We start from the raw sequence: 12200 nt of genomic DNA on the forward strand, positions 1-12200 counted from the left end.
TGCAAATTTAGGACCATTGTACACTGAAGTGAAGCATGCATCTGGTCTGAAGCATGTCAAAAGAGTAGAAATTAACTGGGACTAGAGGAATATATCACATTTAAACTAAATTAGCATGTATCTGATTTAGCTACACTCATCTGTATATAATTGTGCTGTTTGAAACGTGCATTTCCAATAAAGCTTTTTAAATTGCAGTTATTTGTGTCAGACAGATTTTTGTCTTAATTAATTACATCAGGGGTTCTTAAACTTTTTACATCAAGGGAATATTATTATACTGATATTATCTTACCTGTTATCAGTGGAGGGGATTTATTCTGCTGCTCTGGACTGTATCCCACGGTAGGTGGCGGTAGTGAACCAATAAATAGTTGTATTGCTCGCCAGAAACCCAACCAGGCTTGCAGACAGTTGTTACCATGCAACGAGCAGACGCTTGCGAAAAGTACTAGCTACAAAATTGGCAAAATTGCCTGCTACTGTATACATAGCGCGCGTGTGTGTATGTTGCTAACCTAGCTAGTTAGCTAGCCATCAATAAAGTTCCTAATGTTACAACATGGCAGACGGCTGGAGCACCGACACCGGAGAGGCTGCCTATCGTTCCCGGGATGCTGTCAAAAACCTTACAATTAAGTAAGTTGCAGTTGGCCTTTGTGTGGCTTTTAGTCCTTGCATTGCCATACAAGCAAGACACTGTCTTTAGCTAACGTTAGCTCTCAAAGCAGATGATGATAAACACCCAGTATATTGCTTGACCTGATCCCTGAGTTTGCAATGAAAACATGGCATTTAGCTAGCTAGAATCCTGTTTACTTTGTTTATATTTACAATGGTGTTTACAGGATCCGTATTCAGAGAGTCACCTCCACAGCAGCCCTCTCCCAACACCTTCAGCAGCAGGTTTGGACTCAACAGGAGAGGGGAGGCATTGAGCTGGACACCCTCAACTCAGGCTCAATCAGGTGTTAACACTGTTTTGAAACAGCAAGATGATGTTAGATGTTTTGAAACAGAAATATGTAAGATGCTTCTTAGTTGAGTAGATGTAATTTTCGTGGTGGCTAGATATGGACCACAACATCTTGGTTTTGTTTTCAGCCATAAATTATGATGAGGAGTTAGTGGTAGGCTGGCAGGAGAAGCTGTTCAGTCAGTGTCCTTATAACAAATAAGAATTTACTGTTTAGGATAGTTTGATGTTGCATAGTAAGGTGTGTGTGTGTGTGTGTGTGTGTGTGTGTGTGCACGTGCACAATATGAAGTGGTTTTGTTCCAGAGTGAGTCAGTATGCCAGACTCCGCTGGAGAGACAATACCACACAGAGATCATGGCTCAGGAGCGGACCAGGGGCAGATGGAACTGCAGGATTTTCACCTACACCGATTCTGTCTGCTACACCAGGGGGAAGGGGCGGTTTTCAACAGAATCTCCATTTCTGTAACGGTTCTGTAACCAAAGACGCTGGGAGACGGGAAGCAAGTATAGGGGGAGGATTTATTAATAAATAGACATGAAACTAAAGACGAACAGTGTCTGGACAAGAGAAACAAAACAACATCAATGCAGACATGGGGATGAAACTGAGGAAGTGACAGATATAGGGGAGGTAATCAATGGCGTGATGGAGTCCAGGTGAGTCCGATGAAGCGCTGGTGCGCGTAAAAATTGTGACAGGTGTGAGTAATGATGAGCAGCCTGGGGACCTCGATTGCCAGAGAGAGGGAGCTGGAGCAGACGTGACAATTTCATTATTCAAAACAAAGCATGTACCTATTTTCTGTCCAAAAGAAACGTTAGTGTTTTAAAGCTGTTTTTGATATATTCACTACAGCATTCCCAGAGTATGGTGACGCAGGTCAAGTCCAATCCTACCTTACTGGCACATAGGATGGCCAATGTCAGACACAGACGACAGGACAGACGCCCAGTGTAGGTCCCTGTTACTCACCAAAGTGAATTATTATTAAAGTGAATGTAATTGAAGCAGCAATGATGCGTCGTGCTGTTTTGAAGACAAACAGTGTACCAGTATGTTCACATTACACCATACCCTTGTATGCAAAATGTGTTTGTGGTATTCTGTTGGTCTGCAGTGACCGCACCATCCCCAAGTCCAGGCTGATTACCTGGGACCCCTCGGAGGACTTTGTGAAGGCCAGCCACATGGTCAACACACCTGTACAGACCATGCACATCATGGGAAACCTGGGACCAGCGGGCAAGTGAGTAGCACAAGGGGAAAAACCACTATGTAGCCTATACACTTATTGCACTGCTTTGTATGTAATAACTTTGAAGTAGATTCCAATTCAGGCATTGAAAAGTGGCATTTTATTATTGTATTTCTCAGACTTGGCCAAAAGGAGAAGGAATGCTTGTCTGCATGATAAGAGCAGATGGAAATGGAGTGGTTCCCATCAAACCAGACTTCAACAAAGGCAAGGAGCCCTACAGGCCAGTGACCCGCACCCGCTGAAGTCAAAATGTTTTACCCCTAGCTCAAGTAAGGGTCACTTACTTGGTAGCAGAATTCATTCATTCCCAGCCATTTACTGTGTTATGATGCTGTGTGTTTGCACCCAAGGTTGAGACGGAGGGGGAGAAGAGGGAGATGTGGCGTCAGACCAGAGGAGACGGAACAGCAACACTCAGACGTGAGTGACTGAGTGTGTAGTGTTATTCACTGTTGGTGCACTGTAATAATACTTGTATTATAGTTCATCCCAAAATCAAAACTTGGAAGATGTTTTTGTATCCCAAAGTGGCCTCATGTCAGATTTGTCCTTATGCATGTACATACAGTACACTGATTAAATATTATTATAGCCTTTCAGGCAGGTTAGAGTATTTCCTATGATGATGACCTCTCCTCTCTTTTCCTCCTTTCAGCATTATGTACGTCATAAAGACTACCTCAACAGCTTGGTTGGCCAGGACTGAAATAGTATGCATGTAGTTTGTGACAGATCTTTTACACAAGTTGTTTCGTCAGCAAAGGTCATCTCAAATCCAACCTTACAGTGAAATGCTTATTTACAAGCCCTTAACCAACAATGCAGTTTAAGAAAAATAAGTGTTAAGTAAAAAATAGATCATTTAAATACAAGTAACAAATAATTAGAGAGCAGCAGTAAAATAACAATTGTGAGGCTATATACAGGGTGTACCGGTACAGAGTCAATGTGCGGGGGCACCAGTTAGTCGAGGTAATAGAGGTAATATGTACATGTAGGTAGAGGTAAAGTGACTATGCAGAGAGTAGCAGCAGCTTAAAACAGTGGGGGGGGTGCAAAAAGTCTGGGTAGCCATTTGATTAGCTGTTCAGGAGTCTTATGGCTTGGGGGTAGAAGCTGTTAAGAAGTCTTTTGGACCTAGACTTGGCGTTCCGGTACCGCTTGCCATATGGTAGCAGAGAGAACATTTTATGACTAGGGTGGCTGGAGTCTTTGATAGTTTTTAGGGCCTTCTTCTGACACCGCCTGGTATAGAGGTCCTGGATGGCAGAAAGCTTGGCTCCAGTCCGACCAGTTGCCATACCAGGCAGTGATTCAACCAGTCAGAATGCTCTCAATGGTGCAGCTGTAGATTCTTTTGAGGATCTGAGGACCCATGACAAATCTTTTCAGTCTCTTGTGGGGAAATAGGCTTTGTTGTGCTCTCTTCACAACTCTTGGTGTGTTTGGACCAAGATAGTTTGGTGATGTGGACACCAAGGAACTTGAAGCTCTCAACCTGCTCCACTACAGCCCCGTCGATGAGAATAGGGGCGTGGTTAGTCCTCCTTTTCCTGTATTCCACAATCATCTCCTTTGTCTTGATCACATTGACGAAGAGGTTGTTGTCCTTGCACCACATTGTCATGTCTCTGACCTCCTTATAGTCTTTCTCGTTGTTGTCTGTGATCAGGCCTACCACTGTTGTCACCGGCAAACTTAAAGATGGTGTTGGAGTCGTGCCTGGCCGTGCAGTCATGACTAAACAGGGTGTTCAGGACGGGACTGAGCATGCACCCTAGAGGTGCCCCCGTGTTGAGGATCAGCGTGGCGGATGTGTTGTTACCTACCCTTACCACCTGGGGGCGGCCCGTCAAGAAGTCCAGGATCCAGTTGTAGAGGGAGGGGTTTAGTCCCAGGGTCCTTAGCTTAGTGATGAGCTTTGAGGGCACTATGGTGTTAAACGCTGAGATGTAGTCAATGAATAGCATTCTCACATAGGTGCTCCTTTTGTCCATGTGTGAATGGCAGTGTGGAGTGCAATAGAGATTGCATCATCTGTGGATCTGTTAGATTGGATCTAGGGTTTCTGGGATAATGGTGTTGATGTGAGCCATGACCAGCCTTTCAAAGCACTTAATGGCTACAGACGTGAGTGCTACGGGTTGGTAGTCATTTAGGCAGGTTACCTTAGTTTTCTTGGGCACAGTGACTATGGTTGTCTGCTTGAAAGATGTTGGTAGTACAGACTCAGACAGGGAGAGGTTGAAAATGTCAGTGACGACACTTGCCAGTTGGTCAGCGCATGCTCGGAGTATACGGCCTGGTAATCCTTCTGGCCCTGCGGTCTTGTGAATGTTGACCTGTTTAAAGGTTTTACATCGGCTGCGGAGAGCGTGATCACACAGTCGTCTGGAACAGCTGATGCTCTCATGCATGTTTCATTGTTACTTGCCTCGAAGCGAGCATATTAGTTATTTAGCTCGTCTGGTAGGCTCGTGTCACTGGGCAGCTCTCGGCTGTGCTTCCCTTTGTAGTCTGTAATAGTTTGCAAGCCCTGCCACATCTGACGAGCGTCAGAGCCGGTGTAGTACGATTCGATCTTAGTCCTGTATTGACATTTTGCCTGTTTGATGGTTCGTCGGAGGGCATAGTGGGATTTCTTATAAGCTTCCTGTTGTATAGCACACTGTATTACTTATACAACTAATATAAGGACATGAGACGGGAGTAGAAATTAACGTGGGCATTGTTTAATGCATTTCACAGGGAGAACATTCCAAGCATTTCAACGTAGGTAAGCAAAGGGGGTTTACAGGTGCCCTAATGGGACAAAACTAGAATATCAATACACAACACTTCCGGGTTAGAGTCCCGCTCCTTGAAAGAGGCAGCTCTACCCTTTAGCTCAGTGCAGATGTTGCCTGAAATTCATGGCTTCTGGTTGGGGTATATACGTACAGTCATTGTGGGGACGACGTCATCGATGCACTTATTGATGAGGCCGGTGACTAATGTGGTGCCATCGGAAGAATCCCAGGAACATATTCCAGTCTGTGCAAGCAAAACAGTCCTGTAGTTTAGCATCTGCTTCATCTGAGCACTTTTTTATTGACCGAGTCACCAATGCTTCCTGCTTTAATTTTTGCTTGTAAGCAGGAATCAGGAGGTTAAAATTATGGTCAGATTTGCCAAATGGAGGGAGAGCTTTGTACCCATCTCTGTATGTGGAGTAAAGCTGTTCTAAAGTTTTTTCCCCCTCTGGATGGACATTTAACATGCTGGTAGAAATGAGGTCAAACTGATTTAAGTTTCCCTCCATTAATGTCTCCGGCCACTAGGAGTGCCGCCTCTGGATGAGCGTTTTCCTGTTTGCTTATGGCGGTATACAGCTCATTGAGTGCGATCTTAGTGCCAGCATCGGTCTGTGGTGTAGACAGCTACCTAAAATACAGATGAAAACTCTCTAGGTAGATAGTGTGGTCTGCAGCTTATCATGAGATACTCTAGCTCAGGCGAGCAAAACCTTGAGACTTCCTTAGATATCGGGCACCAGCTGTTGTTTACAAATATACATAGACCGCCACCCCTTGTCTTACCAGAGGATGCTTTTCTACCCTGCTGATAGTGTAAAACCCGGCAGCTGTATGTTATGATGTCGTTCAGCCACGTCTCCGTGAAACATAAGATATTACAGTTCTTAATGTCCCGTTGGTAGGATATACATGCTTTTAGTTTGTCCCATTTATTTTCCAGCTATTGTACGCTGGCCAACAGTACGGATGGCAAGGCAGATTAGCCACTTGTCGATAAATCCTCACATGCCACCCCGATCTCCTTCTGCGAAATCTACATATTTTTTCCTATAAATGACGGGGATGAGGGCCTGTTCAGGTGTCTGGAGTAAATCCCTCTCGTCTGACTCATTAAACAAAAATTCTTTGTCCAATTCAAGGTGGGTAATCGCTGTTCTGATGTCCAGAAGCTCTTTTCGGTCATAAGAGACGGTAGCAGCAACATTATGTACAAAATAAGTTTCAATCAAAGCGAAAAATCTAACAAAATAGAATGGTTGGTTAAGAGCCAATAAAAAACGGCAGCCATCCTCTCTGGCGCCAGTACAACTGTATTAGTCCATGTTACGGGGAAGAAAGGGAATTTGTTTTTCTGAAGGGGTTGGTCACAGATCTGCCAGTTCAGATCAAATCACACATTTTGTTGCCTGACTCAGGACTCAAAACAGTGACCTTTCAGTTACTGGACTAATTCTCTATCTTCCGCCTTCTAACACTTCTAGCATGGGCTTCCTAGGCAAAGTTCCCTTTACACTATCCCATGTGCGTAGCAAACATGAGTCTGTCTCATGATCTGGTAATGAGGTAGTCTTGCGTGCAACTTTAAAATCAGTGTCACCCTCAGCTCAAGACACTGACCTCTTGGTCTAATGGTCAAGACACTGGTTTTTCCCATAGGAGGCCCAGGTACAGATCCTGCCCATGAAATGTGCACACCTCTCCCAAAGCACAATTCCACTGCTTCCACCAATGTAGTGTTTTTTGCAAACAGCAATGGTGTAATGCCCCTTTTTGTCTCAAACCCGGGTCTCCCTGCCCGTAGGCCAGTGCTCCTCCTAGCAGTTATGCCCCCCCTAGGAAGAAGTCAACATTTCGCGCCCCCCAACTCTCTGCCGCGACTGTAAATAGCATCATTTGTCTATAAAATTGTTATAAGTACACCTCTGCATAACATTTTAGGTGAAGGTGAGGCCTTCTTGATGAGTGCCCGAAGTCCTTTTCTCATCCCTGCCATGGTCCGTGCACCATCACTGCAAACACCAATGCAGTTCTCCCACTTTAGCCCATTCTCAGTCAGGAAGCAGTCCAGCATTTTGAATAGCTCTTCAGCTGTGGCTCTGTCTCTGACATATTTACAAAAAAAGTAGATCCTATCACAGGGAGTTTGTCATGTCAAAACGTACATAAGCGTCTTTGAGTTTATCTACCAGCTGTTCTTTAAGATCGTTAGCAATGTCATTTATACGTCTGGCAACAGTGTCATTGGACAGAGGGATAGTTTTTATTTTTGCAGCACTTGCGTCATTCAGCATGACAGAGACCATGTCTAATGCTGCAGGCAGTATCAGCTCCTCTGCTATGGAGTTTTTTTTTGCACTGAGCAATTTGGTATGCCACCTTATATTATGCTAACAGTGCTCGCTGGTTTACTGAAGTAGCATTCACAAAGCGGGACGATTGTTGGCAATATTCGGCACGTTTTCGCTGAAAAAACTCAAGCGGCTTGATTGGGGTGTAATGTCTTTAAGTGACGCCTTCATTTATTTGGCTTCATGCTGTCCGCTGCCAACATTTTTATACACAGTAAACATACCGGTCTTTCCTCGTCTCCCACCGTAGTCACAGTGAAGCCAAGCGCTACATACAATCTTTACCTTCTTAGCTTTCGGGAGACTTACGTTTGTCTCATTATCTCCGTCTCTCTCTGCCTTTCTTTTCATCCCTGTTAAGGGTTTGTTATCTGCACTTCATATCTCCTGCTCTGAACTGTGTGCTCTTGTTCGGTGCAAAAAAACCCTACTCCCTGCGGCAAAAAAAAGCATGTTCCCCCTGGCATCGCTCCGAGCCCCCCCAGGGGGGCGCGCCCCACTATTTGAGAAGGACTGCCGTAGGCAAACAAATATATTTTTGTAAATTCCTGGGTCCATCAACTGTCAAGCCAACACCTTAAGTGCTACTCCAATATGTCCAAACCTCTCGATGTGTTCACTCGGTGTTGGATTAAAGTTGCTACAGAACGTGAGTCAGCTGAGACCTCCTTCCTTGGGGAGAGCATGCCGCCACACTTCTTTATAGCAAGTCTCTCACGTGTACACACATCTTTGATGGCTTCACAGGCACTATCCCACTTCTGATACCAATGTAACAAACTTGGGGGTAGCTCCAACTGGGCCTCGAACCCCGGTCCAGCGACTAGCAAGCCAACACCTTATTCATTACACCAAGAGATCAGAAGGTGGTAAGTGTAGGGTTAAGCTTGCTACAGTATATACGTATATAGGGCAATGTGTGATCTGGGTGAGGCAGCATTGCCACTAGTGCTCCCAACACAGCAAAACACAATCTTTACCTTCTTAACCTTAACTAACCTAAAGTCAAATACATTTAGACAAACCACCATGTGAGCAGCAAGTTTAGGGTTAATGGAGTGAAGTGGGTAATGGGTAGGACCACCAGTATGAACTATATGTCTATACATGGATGGATGCTCTTCATCAACACCATCTTTTCTGTGAAACTAGATATCAGCAATCAATCAACAAGACTAATGAAATGGGGCAAATGAAGACATTAGAACTGCTAAAGGTAATATATTATTTTCTGAAACCAATTTCTTACTGGTATATTTTGAACATGATCTGTCAATCCTGAGATCGACGCTCTCTCTCCTCCCCTTCTCCCCAACTCTCTTTCTTTGCATGTGCTGGGGCGAAGTTTCCCCTAGATACAGATCTAGGATCAGCTTCCCCTCCCCAAACCTAACAAGGACCATTTGCGGGGGGAATTCAAATCTGATCCAAAGCCAGGGTCTATTTGGGGAACTTGTCCCCTCCCCCACAACACGACAGGTGGATGCGGCTTCCTCAGTTCACCATGCTCATAAAGAAAACAGCAGTGTATTTCAGCTGTAAGTATTTTTAAGTTACTAGTGATATTATTTCAAATAAATTTACCTAGCTTCGTTATTATTCAACAATAACTCGGCCAATGTAGCTGTAGCGTGCTACATTTCGTCGATGCATGGAAAAGTATTAGCTCTGTTGTAGCATTTTGTTAGCTAGCTAGCGATCCATTTTTCCTGGCTATACCGATAGGTTAATTAGCCAGCTAGCTGCTAAAGGTTGCTGGAGTAGACATTTCGGAATTGATTATTATTGCATTGCTTATCTTTGCAATGATGTCTTAGATGTTCTCATATGGAAGAATGTTGTGCATAATGTTAAATAACTCCATAGGAGTAATGTTAAACTAGCTACTGGTAGCTACCTACATTGTAATGCAAATGTGGTCCTAGCTCGGTTGCTTTCCTGTGGCATGCCGAGTTATTTGCACAAGTCACAATGTGAGACATTTTGTTTAGAGGTGATTGTATTTTGAAATGGCAGCAAGGGATAGGCATTTGGAATATTTCACTATTAAAATATGGATATCCGGATGGTCCAATTATATTTATATTTTTTGTGAAAACATGTTTTATTTGCTGCAGGACTGGCAGAGACGGTGCTAGAAGGGAAGGTTTGATTTGGAGAGACAGTTGTTGCTGTCATAGGTAATCTGTCATACTATACATTTATTAATTCATTATTTTAAAATTGTAATCTAAAAGCAGGAATCTCTCGTGCCAAGGTATGTAGCCAACCGTCAACCACCCCCTCATTTCCTGCATTTTAAAGTTGCAAAATCCATTTTTGAACCTGCAATTGAATGATATATACCCATTGATTCTTGAAGAATATAACTTATAAATGCCTCATGAGCTTAGTTCAACAGTTGTACCCCATCAGAACTCAGCATATAAGCTTGTTTTACTTCAATGTACATGTAAACAAACACTCCATAGCCTCAAAACATGGTTAAACATGGATCAATACACTAATGAGAGGGAAATGTAGCCTCAAAATGAGCTGTTATTGGCAGAGAGATTTCAAACTCTTTGTTATTGGTCTATTTACTTAGACCACCTGGTGATGTCACCAAGCAAGCCAAAACTCCACCAATGCAAAACCTGCAGATTTAGAATGTCTTATGTAGATTGTATTTTCAATCAGCAACTATCAGGAAGTTACACTGATAACATTTATTCATAGTTTCATCAGCTGTTGTACAAATATGATACAAAACACCAGCTGAGTGACACCGGCTGCATCTGTGAGTATGAACCTGACAGCGAAAGCTCGAGTGACAGGTGTTCAGAACTCACACAGCCTGGTAATTCTTTGACGGTAGACACCGGCTGCTTTCGTAAGCAAGGGAACATCCGCAGTCTACCGTCAAACTTACCAGGCTGAGTGAGTTCTGAACAAAAATGTAATGTCGTTGCTTGCTAATATGTGGATTTGTTGTTACTCTTATGTATGTTCCATCCTTTTGTGTTTTTCAGGCAAGCCTGAGAAAGAACTGAGAAAACGTAATAAAGAGTCAAGACAGACACCAGAAAGAGGCCCAAGAAGACTTGGATGCAGGAACAGAGGACAGCGAGGGATGTTCAGAACTCACTCAGTCCGGTAAGTTGGTGAGGGTACACTTCGAGACTGCTTACCTGACACGGAGGAAGTCTTTTCTTTTTATCTCCTCTCCCTTACCTTCCCTATGCCCCCCTCCCCTATTGTGTTGGACCGTCATGTGTTTTAATCTTTTCTTTGTTTGCGATTAGGTTTGGAGAATGACTTCTCAACCCAAGACTAAGAGCAGCTGTGAGAAAGCATCAGTTTGGAAGCATTTGGGAAAATGTAAAGTGCTAAAGAAGGTTCCTGGCAAAGAGGATTGACTGTTATGGGTCAGAGCCAGCTCTCACAAACAGAACATGGAAAGACAGGAAAACCTGGTGCACAACAAAATGCAAACAGAAAAGGCTCTCCGCAGCCGGTAAAAGGCTAGCATGTCACGAAGATGAAGTTCACACAGGTGAATGGGAGAGTTGTAAAAGACAAAAAGCTTTTTAGACATAGCTCCAAAATGCAGGTGCTAGTTGAGCTCATGAGCTAGTTCTGTTTTGTGGTGTAAAACTTAGTGTGTATTTAGCATAATACGTCAACCCTGTTACCAATAGATAAAGGGGCTAGACATTTTTTAGAAATTTCATTTTTTGTCTGAAACGTCCAATTCAAAAGCTTCCATTCCCCTTGTCACAAGGAATTTATGCATGATTTAATACAAAACCCTGCCTCCCGAGTTGCGCAGTGGTCTTAGGCACTTAGTTCGAGTCCAGGCTCTGTCGCAGCCGGCTGCGACCCGGAGACCCATCGGTTGGTGCACAATTGTCCTAGCGTCGTCCTGGTTAGGTGAGGGTTTGTCTGGCAGGGATGTCCTTGTCCCATTGCGCTCTAGCAACTCCTGTGGCGGGCCCGGGCGCATGCATGCTGACACGGTCGCCAGGTGTACGGTGTTTCCTCCGACACATTGGTGTGGCTGGCTTCCGGGTTAAGCGGGCATTGTGTCAGGAAGCAGTGCAGCTTGTCAGGGTCGTGTTTCGTGGAGGACGCATGGCTCTCTACCTTCGCCTCTCCCGAGTCTGTAGGGAGTTGCAGCAATGAGACAAGACTGTAACTACCAATTGGATAGCATGAAAATTGTGGAGATAAAGGGGTTAAAATCTTGAGATGGGAAACCGTTTTCTATTTTCGTTTTTATTCATTTGAATATGGTCTTTATAACAGAAGATACAATTAGGTGAACTTTTAGTTATGAATATAAACTGGCAATATTGTAGTGGCCAATCTTCGTTGCAATAGGCCCATGAAATAATATCAGCTTTTATGATGCTGGTAAAGATAGTACCTTTACAGACGGCCCCTAACTGCGCAGTGTAACCTATAGGTTATACACTGAGTGTACAAAATAATAAGGACACCTTCCTAATATCTAGTTATCCCCCCACCCCCTTTTGTCCTCAGAACAGCCTCAATTTATCGGGGTATGGATTCTACAAGGTGTTAAATGCGTTCCACAGGGATGCAGGCCCATGTTGAAGCCAATGTTTCCCACAGTTGCCAAGTTGGCTGGATGTCCTTTGGTTGGTGGAACGGAACATGAGCGTGAAAAACCCATCAGTGTTGCAGTTCTTGACACAAACCGGTGTGCCTGGCACCTACGACCATACTCCGTTCAAAGACACTTAAATCTTTTGTCTTGCCTGTTCACCCTCTGAATGGCACACATACACTATCCATGTCTCAATTGTCTCCAG

The 12200-nt window shown here is 44.0% G+C and overlaps 2 long non-coding RNA genes across 3 annotated transcripts; both read left to right on the forward strand.

Moving 5' to 3' along the window:
• The first annotated feature begins 385 nt into the window (after positions 1-385).
• On the forward strand, positions 386-2664 carry LOC110537590 (uncharacterized). The gene is made up of 6 exons (XR_005034978.2): positions 386-639; positions 849-968; positions 1838-1935; positions 2100-2228; positions 2357-2509; positions 2591-2664. It is a non-coding gene; the product is annotated as an uncharacterized LOC110537590 (long non-coding RNA).
• A 5806-nt stretch (positions 2665-8470) lies between these two features.
• On the forward strand, positions 8471-11606 carry LOC110537591 (uncharacterized). Of its 2 annotated transcripts, none has more exons than XR_005034979.2 (5): positions 8471-8599; positions 8729-8921; positions 9501-9563; positions 10395-10518; positions 10668-11606. It is a non-coding gene; the product is annotated as an uncharacterized LOC110537591 (long non-coding RNA). The 2 variants fall into 2 exon arrangements; XR_016485064.1 differs by having other exon boundaries at positions 8484-8599; positions 10395-10526.
• Positions 11607-12200: the final 594 nt, after the last annotated feature.

The sequence above is a fragment of the Oncorhynchus mykiss genome, chromosome 12 (assembly GCF_057628025.1).
Source record: "Oncorhynchus mykiss isolate SJ-2025 chromosome 12, ASM5762802v1, whole genome shotgun sequence".
NCBI classification, from domain to species: domain Eukaryota; kingdom Metazoa; phylum Chordata; class Actinopteri; order Salmoniformes; family Salmonidae; genus Oncorhynchus; species Oncorhynchus mykiss.